The sequence below is a fragment of the Pongo abelii genome, chromosome 21 (assembly GCF_028885655.2).
Source record: "Pongo abelii isolate AG06213 chromosome 21, NHGRI_mPonAbe1-v2.0_pri, whole genome shotgun sequence".
NCBI lineage: Eukaryota > Metazoa > Chordata > Mammalia > Primates > Hominidae > Pongo > Pongo abelii.
This window is the reverse complement of record NC_072006.2, coordinates 51,779,730-51,794,520: the sequence shown is the minus strand read 5'-3', so window position 1 is coordinate 51,794,520 and position 14,791 is coordinate 51,779,730. Positions and strand designations below refer to the sequence as shown.

The 14,791-nt window shown below is 44.9% G+C and overlaps 1 protein-coding gene and 1 non-coding gene across 15 annotated transcripts in view; one reads left to right on the top strand and one right to left on the bottom strand.

The window, feature by feature from the left end:
* The window catches only part of NCOA3 (nuclear receptor coactivator 3), a 157,124-nt gene extending 151,918 nt beyond the window's left edge, over positions 1–5,206 (bottom strand). For 4 of the 14 annotated variants that reach the window (XM_054541869.2, XM_063720549.1, XM_063720551.1 and 1 more), the window contains exon 1: positions 4,885–5,073. The gene's annotated coding sequence lies outside the window, so the exon portion shown is untranslated. Of the gene's footprint in view, positions 1–4,884 lie in introns of all 14 variants that reach the window. The other 10 variants (XM_063720548.1, XM_063720550.1, XM_024238610.2 and 7 more) reach the window with 8 other exon arrangements.
* An 8,355-nt stretch (positions 5,207–13,561) lies between these two features.
* On the top strand, positions 13,562–13,669 carry LOC112130438 (U6 spliceosomal RNA). The gene has a single exon (XR_002912704.1). It is a non-coding gene; the product is annotated as a U6 spliceosomal RNA (small nuclear RNA).
* Positions 13,670–14,791: the final 1,122 nt, after the last annotated feature.

Genomic DNA, 14,791 nt, shown 5'->3' with positions numbered 1-14,791 from the left:
CCTTACCCATAGCCTCTAACCAAGGAAACTAAACATTTCAACAGAATACTTTTTCATAGGAATAACAGATGAAAAATGTCACACCGTTTCCTAGAACATATCAATAAAAAAAAAAGAAAATTAAAAAAAAAGACACAGATGTTCCTAACAAAAATATTTAAAAAGCCAAACAAAAAAGACACTAGTCCATTTGTTGTTGGAATATTACTTTACATGGGTAAAACCTGTTTGCCAGTCAGGTCAGACTCCTTTCCTTTGCCTTTAGGCCACAAAGTTTACTACACAGTTAGTTAAATAAATCTTATTACTGCCCCCCACTGTAAACTGACCTAGGCTGGCAGTACCTACCAAACTGAGTTAATGCTAACAAAGTTTGGTACTGGCAGTATGCAGCCTAAGAAGATTATCCAGTTTGTGGATAAATCGGCCTTCTACACACTGCAGGTCTCCCATTCTACTCCTGCTGTGTATCTTCTGGCCATTTTCCTGTTCATTTAAAAACTCTCCACCAGAAGGTAGGAAAGGGAAAGGCAATTAAATTCAGTTCCATAATTTGTTAGGGGGCTGAAAATAAAGTTAGGCTCTGGATAAATTGCATCTTTAACCCAAAATAATCTTCTCCCAGAAACCCTCTCAGAAAAACGATGGACAAAATGAATTTACCTAGTAAAAACATGACCAAACTCATGGAATATGCCTCATTACCACAAAGCCCCTCCTCCACCTTAATTCTGAAGTGTTTATTTTGTAACCCCTCCCCAACCCCAAGAAGCACTCATAAAATGGGAGAAAATGGGCCGGGAGCGGTGGCTCATGTCTGTAAACCCCAGCACTTTGGAAGGCCGAAGCAGGCCGATCACTTGAGGTCAGAAGTTCGAGATCAGCCTGGCCAACATGATGAAACCCCGTCTCTACTAAAAATACAAAAATTAGCCAGGCATGGTGGTGAGCGCCGGTAGTCCCAGCTACTTGGGCAGGGGCTGAGGCACGAGAATCGCTTGAACCTGGGAGGCAGAGATTGCAGTGAGCCGAGATCATGCCACTGCACTCCAGCCTGAGCCACAGAGTGAGACTCTGTCTCAAAAAAAAAAAAAAAAAAAGGAGAAAATGCCTACATTTTACTGCAGCACTCAATCTCAAAGCCATTCCTGAGAATCCAAACCAACATAGTCTCCTTGTTTTTCAATTTTTTGAAGTATGAGAAAAAAATAAGAAAAAGTTAACATACATTTCCAATACTAATTTTCTGCTCTCAGAGCTTTAAACGCTCAATAATGCAAAAAACAAATATTTATACCAAGGATTCAAACCAAACTGCTACAGGTAATCTCTTCAATCACGATCAACAAGTCTTTTTTTTCTAGTCCTAGATAGCTTTACAGGGTAACAACTGTATTAAATTGTGACAAATTTGCTGTTGTAGACCAAAAGTCATTGGCAGCTAATATGCATTCTAAACTTGCAACAAATTAAAAGTTTTCAAAAGTACTCTACCTCCTCTGGCCAAAGTGTGAAATTATATAGTTTTTAAAAATGCAGGCTGGCGTGATGGCTCACACTTGTAATCTCAGCACTTTGGGAGGCCAAGGCAGGTGGATTTCCTGAGGTTGGGAGTTCGAGACCAGCCTGGCCAACATGGTAAACCTTGTCTCTACTAAAAATACAAAAATAGCCACGCGTGATGGTGCGCACCTGTAATCCCAGCTACTTGGGAGGCTGAGACAGGAGAATTGCTTGCACCCAGGAGGCAGACGTTGCAGTGAGCCAAGATCGCGCCACTGCACTCCAGCCTGGGCAACAGAGCAAAACTCCATCTCAAAAAAAAAAGAAAAGAAAAAAAAAACCGCCCCTGCCCGCCAAAAAAAAAAAACCCCAAAGCCATTTATTTTAACCATCAATTTGGGATAGGACAACAGCAGAGTTTTTAAATCTTACCCCATTGTCTAAACTAAAATAAAATTTATTTTTTAATTATTTTTTAAAAGACTTTTCAATTACAGTACTCCAAGTTAAACTGAATTATTCCAGAATCATACTGCTAATGCACAAGACAGAATTCTTTTTTTTTTTTTTTTTGAGACAGAGTCTCATTCTGTCACCCAGGCTGGAGTGCAGTGGTGCAATCTCGGCTCACTGCAACCTCCACCTCCAGGGTTCAAGCCATTCTTCTGCCTCAACCTCCTGAGTAGCTGGGACTACAGGCACTCGCCACCATGCCCGGCTAATTTTTGTATTTTTAGTAGTGACGGGGGTTTCACCATCTTTGCCAGGCTGTTCTCAAACTCCTGACCTCGTGATCCACCAGCCTTGGCCTCCCAAAGTGCTGGGATTACAGGCCTGAGCCACTGCAGCCCGGCAGGAAGAATTGAATTCGTTAAAAAAAAAAAAAAAAGACACACTTAGCTTTTATCTTTAATGTAATGTCCCTGCAAGAAAGCTTATTTCAAAAGACCAGTCAAGAAGACATTAGTAAGCAACCATTTTTAAACTACTTTTTATTTGCATATCGCCTAGAAAAAGGGTCCCAGGTGCAACAGTACTTCACTCCTTACTGAATTCTATTTTATTTGCTCAGGAGGTGGGTGGCACTTTTTAGAAATAATTTTTATACAGAGAAGGAAATGCACAGCACAATCATTTTCAAAATACAGTGAAATTATTTAATATAATCTTTAATAACCTAGCTCTAATATCACTGAATTTCCTTAACAAATTGTTAGTGTTGGCAAACTGTTAAAACAACCATTCTAAAATATAAAAATATAAATCTCGCTATTGATGCTCAAGTTGTTGTACATTTTCAAAGCCTTTGTAGTTAAATACCTTATGGCAGAAACATTTCCTATAACTGCTCTAGAAACATTACAGCCTCCCGCTTAGTCCACAATCCCCATCTTCTATATGCCAGAAGCTGGTATATGCCTCTCTTATTTCAAATGCTGATTGGACAATTAAGTCATTTCCATCTATACATAAAATGCCCCTATAATTTAGGATCACAGGCAATTTAGATTACTGCTCATTTAAATGCAGAACCTGAAGCAACCTCTAGTGACAGGAGCTATAGTGTTCAATATCATTTTACACGTTACAAGCAGAGGCTTCATTTTACATACAAACAATGAACCCTGGCAGAGTTCTTCATCCTAAAGCCCCACAGATTGTTATTTCTTTAACGATATTAATAGATAAGGTGACATAAGCAGTAAGTTCAGAAGAGCTTGTTCCAATAGCTATCAACATTTTTTTAAGAGAGCAAAAACAGTATTCCCACATTTTCTGTTTCTTCTGTTCATTTTATTTCCCTGCTTTTCGTATCCAACAGAAGTGGTTTCAAATGAAAATCTTAAAATAATTATTCCAAAGACCAAGGATATCCTAAAAACCAGTAACAGTCTTTGCCTCTGAGAAGGGGAAACTGGAGGGTTTGGCGTGAAAGAGAGATTCACTTTTCAATGTGTTTGTACCTTTCCAATTGGATATCATGCGGTAGAACCATATTCTAAATGAGCATAGATTTAAAATATTTTCAAGAACAAACAATTCACAAACTTACAGGCTTCCATTAACATTTTCGTTTGTGCAGCATTCGCTGAAGACCCAAGATTTTTATTCCTCCAATCACCTTCACAACAACCTGCTGCAACAAATACTGAAGCTTTTTTGCAGCCAGGGATCAGTTAGGTGGATCCGAGGCCAGGCATTTAAATCAAAGAGATGCAGCAATCTTAGTACTACTATACCACTCTCACGCATCTCATTCAACTCCATTTAAAACCACTGCAGCAAGACAGCTGGTACTCTCCTTCCTGTTTCTTTACCGTACAGGCTTAATAACAAAAACAGGTTGGTTTTGAAGCCCGCTCAAATAGTGCAAAAAGGAAGTCTTCGCATTCAGGAGAGGGAAAAAAAAGTTTCGACTTCGAGAGAATCTCATAGCTTCCGTGTCATTCCATTTGGGAATCCCAGACTCCTGCTAGTGAGGTAGATGCTCGCTCTCTCTCACGGCTGCTCTCTCAGTTAACTTTTCCACCCTAGATGCCCTCAAACTGCCTAGGAAGCAACTAAGTCTCCCAACGACCTACATGGCTAGTTTTGTTAAGGCAGGTACGGGACAAGCAGTTTATTTAAACCATGACGAACTGGGTCAATGTTCATAAAATGAGAGATGGGGAGAGCAAAAAAAAAAAAAAAAAAAAAAAGGTAGTAATAAAGACAGCCAAACCCCAAATTTAATCAACCAACTTCCCACTTGCCATTTCTCAGCCTTCACACCAGAGATAGTAAAACGCCTTTTTACCGAGAAAACTAAGAACCTACCCGAGCCCAACATGAAAATTCTGCGGACAATTCGTGTTAAAATATTTTTTAAATGCCAAGTGAGGAGGAAACACAGCAACCAAATCTCACCCGGCTGGGAGGCTGGGGTGGGGGGGTCCCCGCGGCTTTTCCCTCCCGTGCGTCCCAGTAGCTGCTAAGGAGCCGGGGCAGCAGGAGGAGGACGCAGGGAGCTTTCAAAAGGGCTGGGGGAGGCAAGAGGAAGAAAAAACTTTAGGGACAGAAGGGGAAAGTGGGCCCCTGCAGTCCCCCCGCAAACTCCTCGGGTGAACCCTCCGCGCGGGGAACCCCTCGGATCCCCAAGCCGGCTGCCACCCAGCTTCGTCTCAGCTCCGACCGCCGCGGGCCGCCCCCCGGGTTGAGGGGAAGCGGCGCGGCCCCGACACCCCGAAACTACCTCAGCGCGTCCCCGGGCCGGCGCGCCCCTCAGTGCCTCGGCAGATCTGAAGCCGCTGGCTCTCGCAGCCTGGGGAACTCGCCCCTCTTCCCTCCGCCTCGCACTCCACCCCATCGCCCGCCACCGCCTCCTCCTTTATCTCCACTCACCTCCCGCCGCCATTTTCCTCGCAGCTCGGCTTTAAATCGGAAACTCGCCGCTCAGCCCGCAGCTGCCGCCGCCGCCGCCGCCACCGACTAAGCCGCAGCCGCCGCCGTCGCTGTGGAGGGGCTGAAACAGCAGCAGCTAAAGTCGCCGCGCGGGGGCCACTAGGATATGTAGTCCCGAGGCCACGCCCAGCACTACCGGTCCCAGGGGGCCTTGCGCGGCTGGCCTAGGGTTCCAGCGCCCCCCACCCTGGCTTCCGCGGCGGAGGGCGTGGCCACGTGGGCTCGTGCGGCCGCTTTCGCCCAGCATCAACTGGGAGCTCCCTCGGGATCCGGAGAACCGGAATGCAGTCCTAGCCCTGCCCTTAATTTTTTTCATATTTGCCTTCGTCCAGTAATACCTAACATTTGTGGAGCGTTTCTGGTATGCCAAGCACGGATCCTCAAAACAAGCATCCCGTAGGGACCATGATCATCCTCATTTTTCAGATGAGCGAACTGAGGCACAAGGTCGGAAGCCACGAGGCTGTTCCTTAGCTGCTAAAGTCACTGGGTGAAATGTTGTTGGGCAGCAGTATATTCACGGTATATTTAGTCCCGAAGTATCATCCCACAGCGTATTTATGACTTACAATAAAGAACAGCTTGCTTTACAATGGAAAGATCTGGCAGGCACCACCTTACCAAGTGATCGAACTTAGCACCACCAATAATGGGTCAGGACTGTTGTTATGTGTCTCCTAATATGATGCAGTGGGGAAAGCATATTGCTACCTCTGTCGTATTCTTGCCACATACACACACACAAAAAGCTTACCTGAAAAAATAAACGAATTCAGAATGTGGGACATTCTACACAACATCTAGCCTGGAGTCTTTTAAAATATGACAGCATGAAAGAGGTGAAAACCGAAAGCAATAGGTGAGACTTGATTGGATTCGGGATGATTTTTTTATGTAAAAAGAATTTGGGGGGCAATTTCAATGTGGACTGTATGTTAGATAATATTGAGTCAGTATTAGATGTGTTGAGTGTAAATAAAATAGAATAATCTGACCACTTACCACCTCCACGGTCAGCACCATCATTTCCCACCTGGACCACTGCAACAGCCTCCTCAGTGTTCTGCCTGCTTCCACTCTTTCCCCTTAGAATCTATACTCAACACAGCAGCCAGAGGGATCCTGGTAAGAACCAAGTCAGTTTATGTCCCTCCTGCAAAATTATTGCAGTAACCTGCAAAGCCCCATACAGCCTGTCTCTTGCCCTCCCCTTCCCTCTCTAAACTCATCACCTTCTTCTCTTCCACTCACTTCTGTAACTCAGCTACAATGGACTTGGCGTCTCCAACGTGCTTAGCACACTCTGGCCTTAAAGATCGTGCACTTGCTATTTCCTCTGCCTAGAACAGTATTTTCCCAGAAAATTCAAATAACCCATTCCCTAATCTCCCTATGGTCATTGTCCAAATGTCACTTATTCAGTGAGGCTTTCCCTAATTGCTCTATTTTAACTTCCTGCCCCACTCTGATCCCAGCTTTCCCTACTCCTATTCCTTTCTTCGTTTATTTTCAGAGCATGAATTATCATTAAAATCATGATATATTTCTGTTTACTTATGTTATTTAAAATATCTCATTTCCGCTGGGCGCAGTGGCTCACGCCTGTAATCCCAGCACTTTGGGAGGCCAAAGCAGGCAGATCACCTGAGGTCGGGAGTTCAAGACCAGCCTGACCAACATGGAGAAACCCCGTCACTACTAAAAATACATAACTAGCTGGGCATGGTAGCACATGCCTGTAATCCCAGCTACTCAAGAGGCTGAGGCAGGAGAATCACTTGAACCTGGGGGCAGAGGTTGCAGTGAGCCGAGATGGCACCATTGCACTCCAACCTGGGCAACAAGAGTGAAACTCCATCTCAAAAAAAAAAAAAAAAGTGAAAATTAAAAAATTAAATATCTCATTTCCGGGCTGGGCCCAGTGGCTCATGCCTGTAATCCCAGCACTTTGGGAGGCCGAGGTGGGCGGATCACCTGAGGTCAGGAGTTCCAGATCAGCCTGCCCAACATGGCGAAACGTCATCTCTACTAAAAATACAAAAAATTAGCTGGGCATGGTGGCAGGCGCCTATAATCCTAGCTACTCGGGAGGCTGAGGCAGGAGAATCACTTGAACCCAGGAGGCAGAGTTTGCAGTGAGCCGAGATCGCGCCACTGCACTCCAGCCTGGGCCACAAGAGTGAAACTCTGTCTCAAAAAAAAAAAAAAAAATCTTTCCGCCAGGGCACAGTGGCTCAGGCCTATAATCCCAACACTTTGGAAGGCCGAGAGATTGCTTGAGCCTAGGAGTTCAAGACCTGCCTTGGCAACAAAGCAGAGACCCAGTCTCTACAAAAAATTTTAAAATTAACTTGGTGTGGTGGCGCCTGCTTGTATTCCCAACTACTCAGGAGGCTGAGGTGGGAGGATTGCCTGAGTAGGGGAGGTCAAGGCTGCAGTGAGCCATGCTTGCACCACTGCACTCCAGCCTGGGCGACAGAGTGAGACTCCATTTTAAATATATATATATATAAAAAATAAAAATAATAAAATAAAATACTGCGTTAGATGCTGAGAACCCAGAGATGAAATGCTCACACGTGTATGGCCTTTCACCTCAGCAACTGCACCTGTCTCCTAGCTACTCTCCTTGCTTCTCTCTCATTGGTCCTCTACAAGGCACTCCCAATACAGTAGCCAGAGGGATCCTTGAAAAATCATGTATTAAATCATGTTACTTCCAACCTAGGCCAGGTACGGTGGCTCACGCCTGTAATTCCAGCACTTTGGGAGGGCAAGGCAGGTGGATCACTTGAGGTCAGAGTTTTGAGGCCAGCCTGACCAATATGGTGAAACCCTGTCTCTACTAAAAATACAAAATTAGCTGGGCATGGTGGCACACACCTGTAGTCCTAGCAACTTGGGAGGCTGAAGCAGGAGAATCTCTTGAACCCAGGAGGCAGAGGTTGTAGTGAGCCGAGATCGTGCCACTGCACTCCAGCCAGGGCAACAAGAGTGAAACTCCTTCTCAAAAACAAAACAAAACAAAAAACTTCCAACCTAAACAGCTTCGAATGGCATCCCATTGCATTTGGGATAAAACTCAGACCCTAGTTGGGTGTGGTGGCCCATGCTTCTAGTCCTAGCTACTCAGAAAGCTGGGGTGAGAGGATTGCTTGAGCCCGGAAGTTCGAGGCTGCAGTGAGCTGTAATTGTGCCAGTGCACTCCAACCTGGGTGACAGAGGAAGACCCTGACTCCATTTAAGAAAACAAACTACTCTGACCCTAATTGATTTGGTCTCTGCTCCCCTCCCTGATCTCAGGTGATATATCTCTCCCTATTTCTCACCCCATGTCACACTAACATTCCTGAACACACCAAGCATATTCCTGCGTCAGGACCTGTGCACCTGTTGTTACTTTTGTCTAGAATTTTCTTTCCTCCTGGCTTGCTCTCTATTGCCATTCAAGTCTCTGCTGCAATGTCTCCTTCTCGGATAGAACTTCTAAAGCACTAAACACACACACAGACACAAACACAGTCATATCACCCTGCTTTGTCTTCATAATGATTCATACCATACACCATCTGAATTTTTTTAGAATTTTTTTTTTTTTTGAGATGGAGTTTCACTCTTGTTGCCCAGACTGGCGTGCAATGGCACGATCTCGGCTCACCACAACCTCCGACTCCGAGGTTCAAGTGATTCTTCCACCTCAGCCTCCCGAGTAGCTGGGATTACAGGCACGTGCCACCACACTTGGCTAATTTTTGTATTTTTAGTAGAGATGGGGTGTTACCATGTTGGCCAAGCTGGTCTTGTGTACCTCAAGTAATCCAAACTCCTCGGCCTCTCAACATGCTAGGATTACAGGCGTTTGCCACTGCACCTGGCAAACATTGGCAGAGTTTGATGGAAGCTGTAGGTGATCTTGTAGTGAGTGACATGTGGAAACACTGCTCTAGACTCAAAATCTAAGCCAAATGAGTGACACGCTCTACACGATAGTCTGTGGAGATGTCCACCATCATTCTTTCCTGCTGTTTGCACAGGCCACTCCTACATCGAGAGGTAGGCTTTATTTCCTCTTCCTTGAACTGGAGTTGGCTCTGTAACTGTTTGACCAATGGAAATGGTGGAAGTGATGTCGTGGGACTTTCAAGTCTAGGCTTTAAGATGATTGGGGTGGCTCATGCCTGTAATCCCAGCACTTTGGGAGGCTGAGGCGAGTGGATCACCTGAGGTCAGGAGTTCGAGACCAGCTTGGCCAACATGGTGAAACCCTGTCTCTACTAAAAGTACAAAAATTAGCCAGGTGCCATGGCACATGCCTGTAACCCCAGCTACTCTGGAGGCTGAGGAAGGAGAATCACTTGAACCTATCGGAGGTTGCAATGAGCCAAGATTGTGCCACTGCACTCCAGTCCAGGCAACAGAGTGAGACTCTGTCTCAATAAAATAAAATAAAATAAAGATGATTGGCAGCTTACACTTTCTTCCTCATGGAACCCAGCTGCCAGATTATGGGAAGCCCAAGCCACATGGAGAGGCTACATGAAGTAAAAACTGAGGTACTCCACTTGGCAGCCCCAGCTGAGATTCCAGGCAACAGCCTGCAGTAACTGTCAGCCATGCAAATGAGCCTTCTCATACATTTCAGTCCTTAGAGGCCCCAGGTGACTATAGCCTTGACCAGAACATTGTGAAAAAAAAGTTATAAAAAAGGAAAATAGGTAGTTTTTAAAAATAAAAATAAATGTCCAGGCGCAGTGGCTCATGCCTGTAATCCCAGCACTTTGGGAGGCCAAGGCAGGTGGATCATTTGACGTCAGGAGTTCGCGACCAGCCTGACCAACATGGTGAAACCCTGTCTCTACTAAAAATACAAAATTAGCTGGGTATGGTGGCACACACCTGTAATCCCAGCTACTCAGGAGGCTGAGGCAAGAGAATCATTTGAACCCAGGAGGCAGAGCTTGCAGTGAGCCAAGATCACGCCATTGCATTCCAGCCTGAGCAACAGAGTGAGACTCAGTCTCAAAAAAAAAAAGAAAAAAAACTAAATCATAATTAAATAATTTTTTTAAAAAAAGAACTGGAACAGAAGAACCATCCCACCAAACCTAATCAACCAAGATAATCATGGGAGATAATAAAGATGTTGTTCTTTCAGCCACTAATCTTTACAGTGATTTACTACACAGCAATGGATCATTGAAATACTATGTAAGTGTGAAGTTTTGTTGAACTGTGGCTGAGAACTTTTAATAGGTAGGAAGAATAATTTCAAATTCAGAAATTATCCCCCAATAAAACTGGCTTGTTCTAGGGGACCCAAAGGCACAAATTCTCTGAGGATAGGATTAGAAGGTCAACTAGAACAAGCCCTCCAAAAATGAAGAGATCCTGCCTACAAATATTTCTGAGTGCATGAAGCCTCTACTTGCATGCTGCCAGGATGAGTGTGAACTTCCTCAAGGGCAGCTGTGCCAGTTAGGATTCTTGGGTTGCAAGCAACAGCAATAGACTCCGAAATGTAGCAAAATGATATCCAGGAACTCAAAGAATCAATGGGAAGCCTGGAAGACCAGGTCAGAAATGTCAGAAACAAAGGGAAGAAAAGAAGAAAAGTAAAAGTGAATAAAGAAAAAAAGATTTAAAAAAAGAAAAAGAAAGCAAGGGAAGAGAAGATACTTGAAGATACTTGAACATCTTTTTCTTTTTCCTTTTTTTTTTTTTTGGAGACAGAGTTTTGTTCTTGTGGTCCAGGCTGGAGTGCAATGGCACAATCATGGCTCACTGCAACCTCTGCCTCCCAGGTTCAAGCAATTCTCCTGCGTCACCTCCCAAGTAGCTGGGATTACAGGCATGTGCCACCACACCTGGCTAATTTTTGTATTTTTAGTAGAGACAGGATTTTACCACTTTGGCCAGGCTGGTCTTGAACTCCTGACCTCAGGTGATCCGCCTGCCTTGGCCTCCCAAAGTGCTGGGATTACAGGTGTAAGCCATTGCACCTGGCCATACTTGAACATCTTATCTGAGACCAGCAGTAGATCTAGAGAAGATCACTCATTTTTATCCTGTCCTCTCATTACCCTATTCCAAGATTCAAATTCCGAAGAGTAATCTGTTCAATTGATCTAGCTTGGGTCACATGTTTTATATGAAAGGAACTCCAGACCAGTAACAATGGTAACTAGCCTGCTTGCAACTTACTCTCAAATGATTTAGGGAGAAAAAATGCACACACACAGGGAGAGAGAGTACAGGTGAGCAAATGTGGCAAAATGTGATCAATTAGTACATTTAGGTTTAGGGTACACAGGTTCGTTTGGGTTTTTTTGTTTGTTTGTTTTGAGGCGGAGTCTCACACTGTTGTCTAGGCTGGGGTGCAGTGGCGTGATTTCTGCTCACTGCAACCTCTGCCTCCCGGATTTAAGCGATTCTCCTGCCTCAGCCTCCCGAGTAGCTGGGATTACAGGCGCCTGCCACCAGGCCTGGCTAATTTTTTGTATTTTTAGTAGAGACAGGGTTTCACTATGTTGGCCAGGCTGGTCTTGAACTCCTGACCTTGTGATCCACCCACCTCGGCCTCCCAAAGTGCTAGGATTACAGGCATGAGCCACCTTGCCCGGCCTTTGTTTTTATTTTTTGAGATGGAATCTCGCTCTGTCACCCAGGCTGGAGTGTAATGGTACAATCTCGGCTCACTGCAACCTCTGCCTCCTGGGTTCAAGCGATTCTCTTGCCTCAGCCTCCCGAGTAGTTGGGATTACAGGCGTGCATCACCACACCAGGCAAATTTTGTTTTTAGTAGAAATGGGGTTTCACCATGTTGGCCAGGCTGATCTCAAACTCCTGACCTCAAGCAATCCGCCCGCCTCAGCCTCTGAAAGTGCTGGGATTACAGAAGTGAGACACTGTGCCCGACTAATGTTTGGTTTTTTTTTTTTTGAGACAGGGTTTCACTCTGCTACCCAGGCTGTAGTGCAGTGGCATGCTCACGGCTCACTGCAGCCTGGACCTTTTGGGCTCAAGTCATTTTCATGCCTCAGTTTCTGTCCCTACTGCTATCTCCCACATTCTTCCCTCTTTCATTGTGTGAGATATAGCCAGGTACCCTAATGGTTAAGAGTGTGGGCTTTCCAGGAGTTCAAGACCAGCCTGGGCAACAAAGTGAGACCCCTGTCTCTACAAAATTAGAAAAATTATGGCCAGGCGCAGTGGCTCTGCCAGTAATCCCAGCCCTTTGGGAGGGCCAGGTGGGTGGATGACTTGATCTCAGGAGTTTGAGACCAGCCTGGGCAATATGGCAAAACCCTGCCTCTACCAAAAAAAAAAAAATTAGCCAAGTGTGATGGCATGCGCCTGTATTCTTCCAGCTACTCAAGAAGCTGAGGTGGGAGGATCACCTGAGCCAAGGAAGTTAAGGCTGCAGTGAGCCGAGATCGCGGGGCTCACGGTCTCAAAAATAAATAAATACATACAAACATACATAAATTAGGCAAGTATGATGGTGTGCACCTGTAGTCCCAGCTACTGGGAGGCTGAGGCAGGAGGCTCACTAGAGCCAGGGAGGTCAAGGTGATCACACTCCACCCTGGAGTCCAAAAAAAAAAAAGAGAAAAAAGAAAATGTGGGCTTTGACACTCACTGCCTAACCTGCTAAGCTGGTTCTGCTACTTACAAAGCTGTGTGATGGTGGCTGGTTATTTGAACTTTCTGTGCTTCCATTTCCTAAAGTGAGAACACTGATAATGATAATAATAACAGCAACAATAATGCTTATGTCATCGGGTATTATCAGGATTAAATAGAACAGCATAGTGAAAGCTCTAAACACAGTGTCAAGCACAGAGCACTCAAATGTTAATAATGATAATGTATGGCAGTTCCAAACTTGCTTCGTAGGGGTTAATATCCAAGGGTTAGTAACAATGTTCTCCTCCCTCACCCCACACCATATTTTGCTTCATTATAGTAATTACAGTGTGAAATTTCCCTGCAAGCGAAAATAGATTCCTTGGGTAGAAGCCTAAACCCTGCACATGCCTAAAACTCTGTTTCGAAATACCTAATCTGAAAATGAGCTGGCACAGCCCCAAGCTCCACCCCCAGGCTGTACTCTGAACCACTTTTCTCCCTGGGAAGGACACACAACTGAGGGGGAAAGAGAGAGCAGAAGAGAGAGATCAAAAAATGCAATTTAGGGTAAACAAGTACTTGACTTCTTGTTTTGCTTAAAAGAGGGGAAAAACACCCCTGAGAAGAATCATATTTAAGGCAAATTTTTGGAGATAAAGAGCAGCCTGAGCTTTACAACCCAGAGTAGCCTTGTTCATGCCTCTTCCTTTAAACTCAAATCAGGGTTTGGCGACCTGTGATTTTTGTGCCAGAGATGACACATGCGCCCGTTGGAATTGGCACCTGGCCTGGCTGCAACAGACTTGTCCTGCTCCACAACCTGCAAATGACTCCACAGCTGGAAGAATTTGAAGCCCAGCTCATTTTTGTTTTGCTTTTCCTTTCTAGACTTACATATTAAACATATTTGCTTTGGAAGAAAAAATCATTTGCTATCAAATGCTTTAAAAGTACCCATTGTAAGAGGGCTAAAATAAAAATAAGGACTATGCTCATGTTGGCAGCACATACACTAAAATTGAAACAATACAGAGAAGATTAGCATGGTCCCTGCACAAGGATGACATGCAAATTCTGTGAAGCATTCCAGTTTTGGGTTTTTTTTTTTTTTGAGACGGAGTTTCGCTCTTGTTGCCCAGGCTGGAGTGCAATGGCGCGATCTCGGCTCACTGCAACCTCTGCCTCCCAGGTTCAAGCCATTCTCCTGCCTCAGCCTCCCAAGTAGCTGGGATTACAGGCGCCCACCACCAGGCCCAGCTAATTTTTTGTATTTTTAATGTAGACGGGATTTCACTGTGTTGGCCAGGCTGGTCTTGAAATCCTGATCTCAGGTTATCCGCCTGCCTCAGCCTCTCAAAGTGCTGGGATTACAGGCGTGAGCCACCGCGCCTGACCCCAGTTTTTTGTTTTGTTTTCTTTCGTTTTGTTTTTTAAGTGTTAACAACAATGTAGAGAAATTGAACCATTTGTACACTGTTGGTGGGACTGTAAAATGGTACGCCATTTCGCAAAATTGGTGGGCAGTTCTCCAAAGTGTTAAACAAAGAATTGCCATACGACCCATCAATTATACCCCTAAGTATGTACCCAAGAGAATTGAAAACATACGTCCATGCAAAATCTTGTACAGTAACATCCTTAACAGGTTTGCCATGTAATTGATTGATAATAGCCACAGGGTTTTAATTTTTATTTTTTTAAAGCTAGAATCTTAACTTACCTTATACATTCACCCCTGGCATAGAACTGTTTGCATGCCCCAACATGTCTACTCCTTCCATGTTCCTACTCTGTAAGTACTAAATCACTGGAAGAGGGTTTATCCTCTCAAATAAGCTTACTGCCATCACTTTAAAACTCAATTTCTTTTTTTTTTTTTTTTGACAGAGTTTTGCTCTTGTCGCGCAGGCTGGCGTGCCATGGCACGGTCTTGGCTCACTGCAACCTCTGCCTCCTGGGTTCCAGCAATTCTCCTGCCTCAGCCTCCTAAGCAGCTGGAATTACAGGCACCCACCACCATGTCCGGCTAATTTTTGTATTTTTAGTAGAGACGGGGTTCCACCATGTTATCCAGGCTGGTCTTGAACTCCTCACCTCAGGTGATCTGCCCACCTCAGCCTCCCTAGGTGCTGAGATTACAGGCATGAGCCACCGCACCTGGCCCCCAAATTCATTTTTTAAAAAAGGAAGTGTTTTATTCCAGGGCTGGAGTCAGCCA